The 13843-nt window shown below is 37.0% G+C and overlaps 1 protein-coding gene across 1 annotated transcript in view; it reads right to left on the bottom strand.

Annotated features, from left to right (window-relative positions):
- SCEL (sciellin) overlaps positions 1-12269 on the bottom strand; it is a 147051-nt gene extending 134782 nt beyond the window's left edge. Inside the window, exon 1 of the mRNA XM_069062662.1 lies at positions 12101-12269. The gene's annotated coding sequence lies outside the window, so the exon portion shown is untranslated. The remainder of the gene's footprint in view (positions 1-12100) is intronic.
- Between the last annotated feature and the right edge of the window lie 1574 nt (positions 12270-13843).

Genomic DNA, 13843 nt, shown 5'->3' with positions numbered 1-13843 from the left:
CATTCCCAACAAAACATTTGACAAAACCTCTGATAGTTTCCTTGTGGACAAGATGAAGATGTATGATCTAAATAAGAAGGCAAAGTCAGGGGAATTTAGAACTAGTCAAAAGACTGGACACTAAGAATAGTCATTAAGGTAGCAATGCCAGTTTGGGAAGTCTCTAGTGGAGTATAACTGGGATTTGCAATTTCCCCTGCCCTATTTAATACTTTTTATTGATGACTGAGGAAAAGGAATGGATAGTATACTTAGCATAATAACATAAGACTGAAAAGGTTAACTAACACATGGAACAATAGATTTAGGATCAAAAAGATTTCAGGACACTATCAATGGGATGAATCTAATAATATGAAATGTAACAAATAAATGCAAAATACTTTACTTTTGCTTTTAAAAAGAAACTTTGCTCATATTAAGATGGGGAAAGAGTTGCTAGCTAATTCACACGAAAAAATTATGGAGCACAAACAGGTCAACAAATACAACAGTATGACATGGCAGACAACCCACCCCCACCACAAGCATAAACACACACACATACGCACATACTACCTAATGTGGCCTTATATTGCATTAAAAGAGAATTGTATCAAGTACAAGGAGGCAATAGTTCCACCATACTCTGTTCTGATCAAACAATACCTAACATATGATGCTCTTTCTGGGCATCGATTTTTAGGAAAGGTATTTCTAAGGGAGAATGCATCCAGGGATGAATGACCATGATAGTAAGGGAAAGCCATGCTAACTGAAACAACTGGGAGTATTTGGCCTGAAGAAAAGAAGACTTAAGTAGGAGATGATGACTGTCTTCAAGTATTTGAAGGGCTGCTCTGTATAAGAAGGATTAGTCTTGCTTTTCTTGGTCTCAGAAAGCAAAAGTTGGAGCAAAAGGAAAACATTGCAGAGGGTAGATTTAGGTTCAATGTAAGGAAAACTTTCTAACAATTAGAACTACTCAAAAGCAAAATGGACTCACTTAAGAGGTGAGTTTCCTCTTAACCAAAGAACTTCAAAAGAAAATCACTTTGGGGATAAGCTATAGATTTCTTTCCTCTTTATATACATGTTGAAGCCAATGACCTCTAAGGACACTTTTTGCTCCAAATCCATTATCTTGTAATCCCTTCCAACTCAGGGATTCTGCAATTACATAAGTAGGAAGAACATCAATACTGACATAATTCAGTTCATCACATAGCATGTCAATACTAGTCATCAGACAAAAAATCATATGATAATCGTTTGAGCAATTAAGTTAGTTTTTATAGATGGTCTGAGAACTATCCCTGCCCTTTCTTTTCTGGTCACCTTACCACCATCCTTGTCTTCTTGAAGGACTGAGGGTCATTTGTATTTTCCATCTATTTCACTGGATGCTATGGCCCCCAAATTATTTAATTGTTGACCAGCCCTCTCGTGATGATTCTCTTCACACTTAGGCAGCTAGCTAGAAGTCAGGGGGACCTGAGTTCAAAACCTGCCTCTGATACTGTCAAAACTATGTGACCTAGGATAAGTAATAACTTCTTCCTCATCTTTAAAATGGGAACTAATAATAACACCTATCTCGCAGAGTATTTATAAATAAATAATGTGTAAAGTGCTGCACAAACCTTAAAGTACTATATAAATGCTTGTTGTTATTCAGCTTGCCTAGTTCTCACCTAGGAATTTTGGTTTCCTAAATTCAAACAGCTATCATTTTTTATTTTAAAATTTTTAAACTACTTATATACCTTTTAACAGGAAATCTAGATTTTAGAAGAAAGAAAAGAAGCCAACAGCCTTGAAGTCTATATTCCTCAGAAGCTTAAGTAATAATAATAATAATAACTGGTAAGCAGCACTTTAATATTTGTAACACACATTACACTCTCTGAGTCTCAGTTTCCTCATCTGTTGTGTTTTGGGGGGGTTGCTTTTCGTTTTTTTGGAGGGAGGAGACAAGGTAATTGGTGTTAAGTGACTTGCCCAAGGTCACACAGCTAGTTAAGTGTCAAGTGTCTGAGACTGAATTTGAACTCAGGTCCTCCTGACTCCAGGGTGCTCTATTCACTGTGCCACCTAGCTGCACCTCCTCAGCTGTTGTTAAATAAAGATTTAAGACTGGAGAGCTTCCTGAGTCTCACAACACTATGGGGTAGGTACTTCAGAGAATATCCTTTTTTTTATAGATAAGGAAAATGAGGACCAGTGAGATTAGGTGGCTTGCCTGTAGATACACAGCTAGTTAACTGTTGGAGGCTAGAACCAAAGAACTAAAGCCTAATAGAAACAGATGCCAACACCTATATTTTCAGTATGATAAACTAGAGCCAAAACAATATTAAAACTGGCCCTTCCACCTTCAGAAGCCCGGAGGCCTTAGGGTGAGAACTGAGAGTTAATGTCACAACTCCACAACCAGGAGTCTGTGAAGATAGGAAAAAAAAATGACAATCCCAACTACTGTCACTCATGGACAAACCCCTCTAACAGGTAATCTCCACCCATTCCCCGTGTTATCTTGCCCCCACACCCTGGCGAGCCCGCTGGAGATGAACTTTTGTCTTTAGCTCTCCACTGAAACCATTCTTTGATCCCTCCCTTCTGATACAATCCTCTTCTCAGTCATCAATCTTTCCAAACTTTCAGGTGTACTTGACACTATCAACGACCTCCATCTTGACGTTCTCTATGATGTTGGCATCCATGGCCAGTCCTCTACAGCTTCTCCTCACAAGACATTCCTTTGGGCTTTTTTTTCAGCGGTGACTCTGCTTAGATTGTGGGTGGGTCCTTCTCCAGGGAGAATTCTAACAAATATTCATTGTTCTATTTGCCTCTTAGCCCAGCCTCAGTCCCTGATCATTTTGGTATAGTCATAAGGTTTCTACCTGGGCCACCTACCTGCTAAGCCCCAACCTTCGAAACTTTCTGCCTCTCTCCCCACAGCAAGTCTGGGACATTAAATTTCTAATCTCTCTGGAAGATGACTTTCCATTAGGTTTTTATTATGCTTGACCATTGCAGTCTCTACCCCTCCCTACTGCACCTCTTCCCCACCCTCTTTAGCAAGAGTATTCATTGAGTAAGAAAGGGAACTAACCTAGCAGAAAGACAGAAATCAGAGAGGAGACAAAGAAAAGGAGAGAAAAGTGGGTGTGGAGGAGTAATGGAGGATAGAAGAAAAGATAAGAGAAAAAGACTAGAAAAATTAGAGAAAACCTAACTTTGACGTGGGTATGGAAAGTAGGTGGGCTTAGTAGAAACTTATTGCCATACCAGAAGCTACAATATCTCTAAAAGAGCTCAGCTATGTAGAAGCTGATGGAGCCAAGAAAAAACAAGAACAGCACAGATGAGAAAGCAGCTTTTAGGAGCATAGGCACTGATACTGGTGTGTTTTAACAGTTTGGGACAGAATTTTACATTAACCAACTAACTAAAAATGATATTGAAGCCTGAAAATTAAATTACCTACTCAAAGAACAGAAAAAATGTTCATACTATATATGTTCTGCAGCCAATGTCCCAACTGGCTAATGCTAAATCGGCTTCTTTGTCAGCTGGGAACCAAAGGGAAAAGACGTGTTCTGAATGCTAGCCAAAATGCTAATTACTATCCACAACTGGCTGATGTAAACATCAGTCAGTCAAATACCCAACTGCTGATTTCAGTTGAACATTAGCCAACGAGGGAGGCTGAGATGTCTGTCTTTGTGAAGATGACATTATATTCTCAAGCTTGATAGAAATAGATCAGCAAGGCCAAACAAATATAATTTCTACTGATTGTGAGGAAGAACGGAACTAAATACTTGATACATTTTTAGAAGGTATGATGCTTTTTGTTTTTTTTTTTTGTTCAGACCTATGATACTATGAGTGTGGAGAACTCTGTAGTGTGGAAATCTTATCAGCAATTCTTCTCTACTTAGTCTTAGAGAATTGCCCCCAGGACCCTGAGAAGTTAAGTGCCTTGCCTCTGGTCCTACAGTTAGTAGCATCAGAGGTAGGCCCTAACCTCCAGCATCTTAACTCTAAGACTAACCTTCTATCTACTGCTTCTCATGAGTTTTGATGGCATCACTGTGTGTCATAGTGATGAGATAAAAAATGAATCTATGACTACTTGAAATGTGTCACATCAATGCAAAGAGCATGGGAAATAAACAAGAGAAACTAGAAGAGAGTTTGTATTTATATACATAGTATATTTGTAATTTTAAATATATTTATAACATAAATGGAATAAATTATATTTATAACACAAATGGAATAAAAAAGAGGTAATGGGGTGACATTCATGCTTGGGATAAATGGTGAAAGGTTATTCAGGAATAATGGTCTCAATGAGGAAAAAACTGGTGGTGATAGGAAAGGTATTACTTCCTTTTGGATAGGAGTAACATCCTAGTTCATAAAATAAGCTAGTTTTTCCTTAAAAGCTTTGGCTCAGGACATTGTCATAGCTTTCTGATGGTGTAAATACAAAAAAAAAAAAGGCATGAGGAATTACCTGGCTCCTTCCTCTGGCCTCTGATCTGTAAGCCAGCTGATTCAATGCTGTATTCTCACTGAATAGCCTTTCCCAGCCAGAGATTAAACTTCCTGTTGATGGTCAAACAGACTACGAAAGTTTCTTTTTTTTTTTTGCTTTTTGGAGGGGGGAGGGTAGGGCAATTGGGGTTAAGTGACTTAGGAATGTTTCTTTTTGTTCCATTCTCAAACCTGCAGTATCAGTCTGGTGTGAATCAGCTTAAATTTATTTTATGTTATTGCCATCATCAATAAAACAAATATTCAGAGTGTCTTCTATAAGTAAGGAACTGTGTTAAATACATGCTTATAAGACCAGGAATCTCAGGGCCAAGAGGTAGAATGTATATGTTTTTCAAATGAAAGGTATAAAGGAAGACTGCCATTTATGGAAGGGGGTCTCTAAATAAAAAAGAAAGTTAATTTAGTAAGATTTTCTTTGGTAAACTCAGTAAAGCATCCCCAGGTCAGGGAAGAGTGACTAGAAAGAGACTTGGGCATACTTTGAATATCACCTTTCACTTGTTTTTATGGAAAAGATGAATTGTGAACACAAATGATTAGTGCAAGGTTCTTATATAAAAGCAAAAGGAAATGTCAAACTTGAGTATTATTATGATGTATACTCCCCATCTAATTCTGGAACAGATGTGTAGTGTCAAAACATACACAAAAATGGCAATTAAAGATAAAAACAAATTAGTAAAAAGAACAAAGAAATGTGTGTTGCGGGCAGCACTGTCATCATTTCAGAATCATCTTTTACTTTTCCCTCTTCCTCATCTTCCTCCATCCCATAACCAGCCAATTCTCAGGTCCTTTCCCATTTGACCACAATATCTCTTGAATCCTTTACCATCTCTCCATTTCTATGCATGCCCACCATGCCACCTTAGACCCTTCTTGCCTCTTGCCTGGACTAATATTATAGCATAAAAAGGGTAAGTATGCTCATTTTTAACAAAGTTAAAAAAAAAAAAGGACAGCCCATGTCGTTCCTAATAAGCTTAACATCTCTCCTTGTCATCATCCTTGAAGATGGGTCAGGTGCCACCTTTTCCATAAATTCTATTCCACTCCTGATATAAAAGTGTTCTCTCGAACTTCAAATTTTTCTAAAACATTTTTCTCAGTCCTTATGGTACTTAAGTTCTGTTTGGACATTTTTTTCTCTACTGGCTTCCATAATGTTGCATTCCCTTGGTTCTCCTGGCTGTCTACCACCTCCTCTCTGGTCTTTGTTGCTGGATCGCCATGCTTCTCCCATTCATTAAGTATTGTTGTCCCCTAAAGCCTCCATTCTGGGTTATTTTCTCATTCTTTCTTTCTCAGTGATCTCATCAACTTCCATACATTAAATTGGCATCTCTATGCAAATAGTTCTGAAATCTACAGATTCAGTCCTAATCTTACTTCTGAGCTTTTATAACCAATTCCTTCTAGATAACTCAGATGACCCTTAAGTATAAAAAATTCAACATGTCTCATATTTCCACCAATCCTGTATCTTCTCCAAATTTTCAAATCTATGATGAGGACATCACCATTCTTCTAGACACACAGGCTTACAACTTTAAAGCTATCTTCTTTTTTTTTTTTTGCTTTTTTGGAGGGCAATTGGGGTTAAGTGACTTGCCCAAGGTCTCACGGCTAGTTTTTTGTGTTAAGTGTCTGAAGCTGGATTTGAACTCAGGTCCTCCTGACTCCAGGGCCTGTGCTCTATTCGCTGGATCACGTAGCCACCCCTAAAGCCACCCCTATTCTTTGCCTTCCTCACCCTCCATGTTTAGTCAGTTGACAAGACTTATCAGTTAGACCTACACAACATTTCTCTCATCCACCCCATTCTCTCTACTTGAAGAGTCAATTGCTTATTCAAGCCCTTATCACCTCTCAACTGGGCTATATCAAAAAGCTTTTTAATTGGTCTCCCTGTTTCTAATTCACCCCTTTACAAGTTCTGTCCTCCAACACAACCACCAAATTGATATTCCTAAAATAAATCTATTCATGACACTTTCCCTACCCAAAAACACTTCACTGGCTCCCTATTATCTCTAGGATTAAATTAAAAAATCCTCAGCCTGAATTTAAAGCCTTCAAGCTATCTTTCCCTTCCTATGTCATGTTACTCTCCTTCATGTACTCTTCAATCTGCAAACTAACCCTCCTATACACAATTCCATCTCTCACCTCCATATCTTCATACGAGGGATCCCCCATGTCCCATACGTATTTCCTTCTCTTAGAATGCCTGGTTTCCTTGGAAATATGTGGCTCCCACTTCCTGTGGGAGGCCTTTCCTGATTTCCCATTTATCCCTCAAACGTATTGTTAGGGTTCTTTCCCATTTGAAATTACCTTGTTCATACTTGGTATTTACTCATCTATGTACTGGTTGTATTCTGGCGATCTAAAAGAAGCTTCCCATGGTAAGGGGCTGTTCTGTCTTTGTCTTTGTCTCATCAGCACCTAACATAATACCCTTTACACTGGTCATTCAGTTGTTTCTGCCTCCTTGTGACCCCATTTGGGGTTTTCTTGGCAAAGATACTGGAGAGTTTTTGCCATTTCCTTCTCTACTTCATTTTACAGATGAGGAAACGGAGGCAAACAGGATTAAGGGACTTGCCCAGGGTCACATAGCTAGTAAGTGTCTGAGGCCAGACAGATTTGAACACAGGAGGATGAGTCTTCAAGGAAGCACTTAATAAATCTTGAGTTAAACTGAACAAGCCTCTTTTTGGCATGTTTTGTTACTGCTCAATGTATGTGTCAGATTCCTTTTCTTTCTCCCAGAAGAAAACAAGCTATTTGAAGAGGGACTCTGTGGTAGAAACAACATTCAGTGGCCCTATCCCACATAGGCGAGGCTAACTGTTTTCTTAAAAGTTATTGAAATCAGGGTGGCTAGGTGGCGCAGTGAATAGAGCACCTGCCCTGGAGTCAGGAGGCCTTGAGTTCAAATTCGGCCTCAGACACTTAACACAAAACTAACTGGACAAGTCACCCAATTGCCCTGCCTTTCCCCCCTCCAAAAAAATAAGTTATTGACATCATAATGAAAGCTTACCTAGCCCAAGAATGGATGAGGAAAGGGAGGAAAAACATTTATTAAGTACCTACTGCTTTAAGTGCTTTATAAATCTTTGCAGGTTTAATGATAATAATTCACATTTAAATAGTACCTTCTATGTTCCAGGCAGTATGCTAAGTACTTTAAAAATATTATCTCATTTAATAATAATAATAATAGCTAGCATTGATGTAATAGAACCTACTGTGTGCCAGACATTGTGGCTTTACTTTACAGATATTTTATCATTTAATCCTTACAACATCCCTGGGAGGTAGAGCTATTCTCAACCCTATTTTACAAGTGAGGAAACTGAGGCAGTTAAATGACTTTCTCAAGGACACACTAACAAATATCTGAGATGATATTTGAACTCAGGTCTTTCTGACTCATTTGATCCTTATCAGATCATTTGATCCTTATAACAACCCTACAAGATAGGTACTGTTGTTATCTGTAATTTACAGAAGAGGAAATTGAGGCTGACAGAGTATAAATTATTTGCCCCAGGCAATATAGCTAGTAGACGTCTGAGTTCAAATGTGAACTCGGGTCTTTCTGACTCCAGACTCAGTGCTCTGTCTCCTGGGCCTCGTAGGGGGCAGAGAATAAAGGCCATCGCTATAGCTTCTCAGTAGCCAATGTACAAACATCCAGGGTATAAGAAGTCACTTGGATTATGCCCTCAGGCTTTCAATTAACAAGTACCTGGAATCTCCATCCAATTGAGTCAATGCCATATCCTCACTGAATATTCACCGCTACTACCAAGTAAACCTCCATCTTTTACCTCTCAGATCTTCTAAGAGTTTTCCATTTTATTTCAGTCTCAAACTTTAGCTACCAGACAGGCCTGAATCAGACCATATCTTTTGTTTTTTCTTTATCCTATGTTTATCAGTGCCTTTCACATAATGGATCCAATAAATGTTTCTTTCATGGAAGATAAGAATAAAAGTACTCAATCACTCAGCTACCTTATAGAAAATACTGTAAATAATCTAGGAAATAATGTAAATTATCACCAGGGCTCTGTGAAAAGTAAATGGTCTAGACCAATTAAATTTCTTTCTAATAATAAGTCACATAAGACTTGTTGAGTAACTTTAGATATTCACTCAACAGAAATAATTTTCAAAACTCATCAGTCCATAAAGCAGATCATTTCTATATCCTATTTCCTCAAGTAATAATAAATTAAATTTATATAGTGCTTTGATTTTTAGAAAGCAGTTTCCTCACAATAACCCTGTGAGGTAGGTACTACAAATATTATTCTCCCCATTTCACAGGTAAGGAAAATGAAGTTCAGAGGCAATCTACTTGACCAAGATTACATGGTACTCAAAACTACATATTAAAAAATAACCAGGTCAAGAGGAATCATCCGACTTATCCATCAGGTTTCTGACCATCTGAAAGTCTAATGCATTTCCCAGTTCCTCAGTATCTTTTTGAGACTTGCCCAGCTTGCTCCAAAAGAAGAGGCTTATCCCAGGGTACCCTTTACAAGTCCACATTTGGCACCTTTCTTTAGGAAATCATGATGACCCCACCCCTTATTTTTGACCACCAACATCACCAAATTTTGGTATGAATAGAATTATACTTTTTGAGATTTAAGCTAGACTCATTTAACAGAAGATAAAGGCTCTATATTTAGCAATATAATGAAATATCATTTCCTCAATACTCTCTCAAAGAGATTTTAAATGAAAATGATCCTTTTATTGACCTCAAAAAGTTTAAGTCCAGGGACACAATGTATTATCTAGAGTGAGTCTAGATAATAGGGTCAGGGCATCATAGGATCTAGAGGAACAAAGGATGATAGCAATTATCTCATCTGGTCCTTTCATCTTATAGATAAAAATCTCTATGAAGATAAGGTTCTCTGGCTTAGTATTCAGTAACTATATTTCACTTAATGGATATTGACCAAACATACCTTCTAATATAATGGTCATATTCACATATATGTATACATGTGTACAATATATATATGCACATGCTATTTATAAGGCGTATTAGTCTATAATAGTACATCAACTCTACCCGGAGGAACTAATTAACTCCTCGTGCATCTAGAATCCAGCATGACATTTGGGTTTTTACCATTCACTTATAAAACAACAAGACCAAACCTACAAGTCACACCCTGAAAGTTTATTTCATTACTTTATAGCCTTGCCTCATATATTTTAGTGACACATTAAGATAAGTCCTGCTAAGGAACTTCCAATTTCAATATGATTTATAATTCTTCTCCAGTGGTGGAATTTTGTTTATTTAGAATTGTAGAATCAGAGAGTTAGAGCTAGAAGGGAAATTAAGAGAGAGGCCTAGCCCAAGTCCCTCATTTTATATATGAAAAAGTTAAAGGCAAAGACTGTTGTAATGATTTGCCCAAGGCCACACAGAAAAGGAAGTTGTGGCCAGAAGTAGAACTGGGACCGGGTCTCCTGACTCCAAAGCAATATCTTTCTCACTATGCCACATTTTTTACTAGTCATTTTTATTCACCATGAGCAAAGAACACCGAGAAAGCCTAGACCAAAGGGAATTCAAATTGGTATGAAAAAAAAGTTTAAGGAATCAGGAAATCTGGTTCATGGTCCCAGACCTGCCACTAATTCATATATGACCTTGGGCAAATCATTATATCTCCCTAGTCCTTAAATTCTCATCTATAAAGCAGGAAGGTTGGATAAGAGCATAGCTAAAATCCCTTTTACCTCTAACATTTTATTATTCTATAATTTAACTTTTATAAATAATATAAGAATTCAATCAAAATGGAAAAACAGTCAAAAACCTGGATAATTTTGTTTATATGATAAAAAAATCCAGATATTTGGAAACACCTAGAACCTAGATGTTTTTACTGAATCTTTATGCTTTTAATTAATGTTTGGATTTATAAAGATCTCTCCTAAAAAGGGAGTTCAAAGAAAATCTCATTCCGTGGCATTTAGATTTTTAAAAAAATATTTGAAGGAATATAGTAAAAATCAACCTAAGAAATGCCATACCTATAGGATAGACTACAAATTTGGAAGGGAAAAAAAGATAATTTTGATTTCTATTCTTTCAAGTAAGTAAAAAACAAAAACATCCATCTTGCCCTACTAGAAAGTTGGGGGGGGGATGGGGTAGGATATAAGAGAGAATAAATTGGGTAAGGGGTATCAGTAGGCTTGCTATTTTGGGGTGGGGTAGGGGAAAGATGAGGAGAAAAATTTGCATCTCAAAATCTGGTGGAAATGGATGTTGAAAACTAAAAATATCTAAATAAATTGAAAAAAAAATTTAAAATTAAAACAACAACAACAACAACAAAAACCACTTGACTGTAAAATTTCAACCATAAATGTCTGTCTTTTAAGTTTGGGGCTATTGCAAATGTTTAAAATCCTTTAATTCATTCAAGCACAAGTTATCAAATTCTTTAATAAAACATTGTGATTTGAGCATATATGTCTGCAGGTCTTCTCCACGAGCTCCAGCAAACAACACCAAATCTCCACCTCTGGAGGTTGTGAGATTAGTGTACACTGTGGATTCAGGACATTGCCGCTGGAGAACACTTTCCTGATAGCAAAACACCAGCAAGGAAACTCTGGGCTTAATTCCTACAATGCTATGTCATAGAAGTTAATGATGGACAAAACTAGGCAGAAGGAAGGAAAAGGAGCTAACTTACTAAATTAAAAAAAAAAGACTGTTAAACATAATTTGCCTATTCATATCAAAGAGCTTCTAAAACTGGTTTTGCAGGATTTGGGTGGGGATATTTCTGTCTTCAAACAAGAAACAAAAGTTGGATATTGCCCCCCCCCCAAAAAAAAAATTAATCACCTGCTAGGTTAGAACTTCAGGTTTTATGTGAAGTAGTTGGCACTCCACACATAAAAATCTGGAGGAAAATGAAAGAAAAAAATTCTTTAAACCACTCCATCCTCACCCCTTGGTCTAGCCTAGCCAAGAGACTAGTGGTGTACATTTTTTGGTTTTTTTTGGCATCTGCCTATGACATCTGGATGAGCATCAAATTGCTTAAATCAAGAATAACAAAGCTGCCAGTAACTGAACAATACATGTTTAAATAATTTTACTAAAGTTATCATCTATCAAAACAGAGATTGTTTGTTTAATTATTAAGAATTCAGAGTTGAGAAATGAGCTAGTGAGAGCTGGTCTAGCCCCTTTTTAAAAGACATGATCTGTATTTGCTCAGGACTACCCAGATGCCATCTCTCACAATAAAAACTGAATAAACTATTTATCATGATATCTAACAATATATAAAGGTTCCAAGAAACTAGAAACAGTATGATCTAAAAAACACAAGAACTACTCTCTAAAGGCTGTCTGAGCAAACCAGTCAAAACAAGTGAAAGGAAAAGTTCACATAGGAAGAGGTCCAGTTTAAGAGAAGGATAATTGATGCGAGAAATCTATCTCATTTATTTGCACTGGTAGAATTCATCTTACCTCCCTTTAGCAGAGAGCCAGGGCTTCGTAAGTAGATGGTGTGGAGTGGTTCCCCAACCTGAAACTGAGGTGTAGCTAAAGATGACTGGCGGTAGAATCAACCTCTATCTGACTGTTTTAATGAATAGTTTAGAAGCTTCTCCCTTGACGTCTGAGTCACTCAGGGAGGAGGAGGTAAGTAGTGTGAAATAGGGAGCCACCTAGAACAAATAGTGATTCAATTAAAAGCAGCAGAGTCCCTGAAACTTATGTCCCAGGTGAATTCTTTATGCAATTTATGACCTTATTGTGCCAAAAATTATACCTATCAACACATTTTGTTGATGCCAGTGAAGTAGCACAATTGTTCCGCTATGTAACTGGGAAAGTATCCAACCATTATTTAAAAAAAAATAAAAGCTGAGTTTGGAAAAGTTGTCCATCTTGGCAAAGTCAATGCATAGGTACAAGACAGAATCCAGGCACACTGAAGGATCTTTAGGAGAGAAAAGTCCTAAAAGTGCAAGTATTCAGGGTGACAGTCCAGAGAAATATGCTATACAAAAATGGACAGATGGAACATTTTGTTATGTGGTATCAGGCACAAAGACACCACCTGAACAAAACTTGTTTTCCTAGATAGAAGGAAGGGGGAAGGGAAAATATGAGTATTTGAAATCTCCTATGATTGTTCTTGTGAATAAAGAGTGCAAAGAAACAAATTATTTCCATTTTTTTTTCATATTTGAGGGAAGTAAAATATTTCATTATTCTTTTACCCTTTTCTCAGAATGTACCTTGTTAGAGGATGAGGAACAAGTCAGAATGACCAGCCCCTTGTGTGGAGCCTACCATAAAATATTCCCAAATGAACAAATTTTATAACAGACATTTTCTATCATTCAAGAAACCTTCCAGATGTTCAACTTTAAAAAAAGAAATCATTTCTTTACAGTTTCTGAAGACATAAAACCAATGAATTTTAGAGCTAGAAGGGACTTTTGAGATCGTTTAGCCATCTTTCTTCATCTGTCACACAATTCAACAAGTTCTACCAGTTAAGCAGGTCTGCTACACAGTATAATTCAACTAGGACTTCTTCAATGATTATAATAATAAACAGGAAGGTTTAACATTGTAGAACATAGTTATTAATAATATTCAGCCAGTATCAGGGGAGCCACCACACCTGTTCCTCTAACTTTCGAGAATAAAAGCTATTTTTATGCCATAAAACAAAAAAAGTCCATAAAACTCCATTATTTGATATTTCTATGCCATCTGATATATGCAAAGCATTTTACAAACATATTTATTAGTTATTTCTCACATCAATGCCATGATCTTGATAAGTCAGTAACATTATAGAGGAAAAAAATTGAAAAAGATGTGACACTCCAAATTAGAAAGCAAATTAGTAGGAAGGCATAAGATTAGGATTTACCCAAACCAAATGTCACTGAAATTTGCATTACTTTATAGGCACAAACTGAAAATGAAACTAGAGAAGTTTTGAAGCAAACTTTATCCATCATAGAAATATTTTCTTACATGTGTGACTTAAGTGTGCAGTATGTTGAGCTAATGAGTCCCTGTGGGAATAAGGAGAATAATAATAATAATAATAAGGGAATAAGGAGAGACTTTGTTCAGGTGTTGGCTTTAGGGCCAACCTTGAAGGTGCTCTACGCCAGAAAAAAAAACAACTAATTTTTTTTTTTGGGGGGGGGAGAAATGCTCAAAAGAGTTTCAAGGCCATAGTAC

This window comes from Petaurus breviceps, unplaced genomic scaffold, assembly GCF_028583685.1.
Source record: "Petaurus breviceps papuanus isolate PSGF00001 unplaced genomic scaffold, PetGlider_PUasm1.0 90491, whole genome shotgun sequence".
Classification (NCBI taxonomy): domain Eukaryota; kingdom Metazoa; phylum Chordata; class Mammalia; order Diprotodontia; family Petauridae; genus Petaurus; species Petaurus breviceps.
This window is presented reverse-complemented; position numbering and strand designations above follow the sequence as displayed.